Below are 2,457 nucleotides of genomic sequence, written 5' to 3'. Positions count from 1 at the left end.
ATGGTGAAACAAAAAATCATTGCAACCAGCACCAGTCCTTGGGCATCTCCTATCACCTTATAAGTAAAAAAAGATGAATCAATTCGATTTTTTGTGGACTTCCGCAAGGTTAATGATGTTACCAAAAAAGATGCCACGCCTTTGCCAAGGACTGAAGAAATTTTCGATGCAACTGCTGCATCCAAATGGTTTTCCACTATTGACCTGAAGAGCGGATACTGGCAGATCGAGCTGGACTCTCAAGATCGGGAAATCACAGCTTTCATCATTGGAAATGAATTGTGGCAATTCACAGTGATGCCTTTTGGTTTATGTAATGCTCCAGGAACTTTCATTCGTGTGATGAACAATGTTTTGAAAGGACTCGTTGGAAAAATCTACCTAGTTTTCCTGGACGACATTATCGTGTTGGGGAAAACAGAAGATGATCATCTCAACAATCTTCAAACGGTTTTAGCTAGACTATCCCCGGCTAACTTGAAAGTCGACCCCAAGAAGTGCATTTTCTTTCAACAAGAAGTTCTGTACCTCGGTCACATTGTCAGTGGAAAAGGAATCAGATGCGACCCTGAAAAAATTGAGACAATTATCAACTGGCCAGTACCAAGAACTAAAGGTGAACTGCAGAGCTTTTTGGGATTATGTTCTTACTACAGGAAATACGTGGAAGGTTTCGCCACCATTGCGAAACCATTACATCGTCTCACGGAAAATAACAGGCTTTTCATCTGGAATGAGGAATCTCAAAATGCTTTCGAGAGTTTGAAGAGAGTTCTTACATCTTCACCGATTTTGAAACCCGCTATGCCTAATCTACCATTCGTTCTAGATACTGATGCTTCCCAGTTTGCAATTGGTGCAACACTATTGTTGTAGTCCCGAGCGGGTAGGGTTCAGGTATATTGCAGGAAGTAGCACTCGTGAACCAATACTAAATAATACTCTTTATTTCAACCTTAATTTAGCGAAGTACAATTGAATGTGTTCAGTCTGATACTGAAGGTAACAGGTGAACAGTGATAAAGACTGTCGTCAAGTTACTGGCCCCGAGACAATGGTCTCTCGAGTATTTATTTCATCGAGAGGCCATCACGTCTTGGCCTTCACCTCATATCTGCATGGTGTTATGATAACACCATGCGAATGAGCCCAGTGGAAATGCTGATGCATGTTCCACTGCCTTACTTTTTCATTTCGAATATACGTGTCTTACAATGCACATATATTCTCAATGAATTTATAATTTCTTAATTCTATGTTTTGATTCTGAAATATGTGCTACATGCGTTTGCCCATATTTCAGAATGATTGGGAAATTATGCTCCACTTTTCGGGGCATAACATCTCTCCCTGTTGGGGGGAAAAAAATTATCAATTTGATAATTTTCTTCTCTGTTTACATTCATTTTGATACATTTACAATTTTTAAAACTTTCATATTTTTCCCTTAATTTAATCAGCCGTCGATGACTGTCGCTTGGAGCGATGATTCTCTCCTGGGCTTCAGCGAAGGTCGTCTAGACCTTTTGTACCACCAACAAATCAAGAATCCCGCAGTGATGAATGTGATCACCACTGTCACGGTGAATATCGATGACGGCTGGGTTAGGTACTCGCGGTAACTACGCATCCCTGGGCTCGTGTTGAATTCTTTCTTCTGCTCGGTCAGGTCCTCCTTCATGCTCTCCAGCTGCACCTCCAGGCCCTTTAATTCCTTCACATTCCCAACTACGTTGGACAGTTGTACGTCACTCAAGTTTCTATTTACGTGATTGAGTCTCCCTGCGATGTCGTCATCCAGCGACAGATTCGACTTCGGTTGAAAATGAGAATTCAATTCTGTTTCGAATGACTTTCGGCCTTTGACGCTGAAATCTGCAGTGACCACTCCACAAAAGTCTGGTACTTGCAGAATGCCCGAGTCTTGAAGAACGTCTCTGGTTTCTTTATCTCCGCACGTTATCGTGATACCCTCGGCCTCAGGTGCTACGTAGAACAATGCGTTATTTCTCTTCATTTTAATTAGCAGCAAGCGGTTTAGCTGCAAATGCCTAATCGTTAAGGCAGGAGACTTCATTTACGAAAACGGCTATTATCAGAAGTTGGCTCCAAATAGGTGATTGAAGTAAGTGACAAGTAGGGTTGGGAAGAAATTGAAACATTGATGTTGGAATTTGTCATAATTCATGGATTGGAGGGTTATTTTGTTGACGGAGTGAGGAAAAGCGTTTGAACGTGAATTGGGTGTTTTGAAGAGGGTCAATGGGAGATCTCGGTGATTTCTTAGGGTTAACTTACCAGGAGAGCTATCGGGTTCTTTCAAAAGGGGATTAATGGAGGCCATGGTCGAGGGGAGATCTTGGGGGTAAGTTCCCAGGACAGCCCTCAGGGTCTTTTAAGGGAGGGGGGGGTCAATAGAGGGTATGGACGAGGGGAGATCTCGGGAGGTTTTTGGGG

This window comes from Diachasma alloeum, unplaced genomic scaffold (assembly GCF_001412515.2).
Source record: "Diachasma alloeum isolate Michigan unplaced genomic scaffold, Dall2.0 Dall_scaffold_00526, whole genome shotgun sequence".
Classification (NCBI taxonomy): Eukaryota; Metazoa; Arthropoda; class Insecta; order Hymenoptera; family Braconidae; genus Diachasma; species Diachasma alloeum.
Note: the sequence above shows the minus strand (reverse complement) of the source record.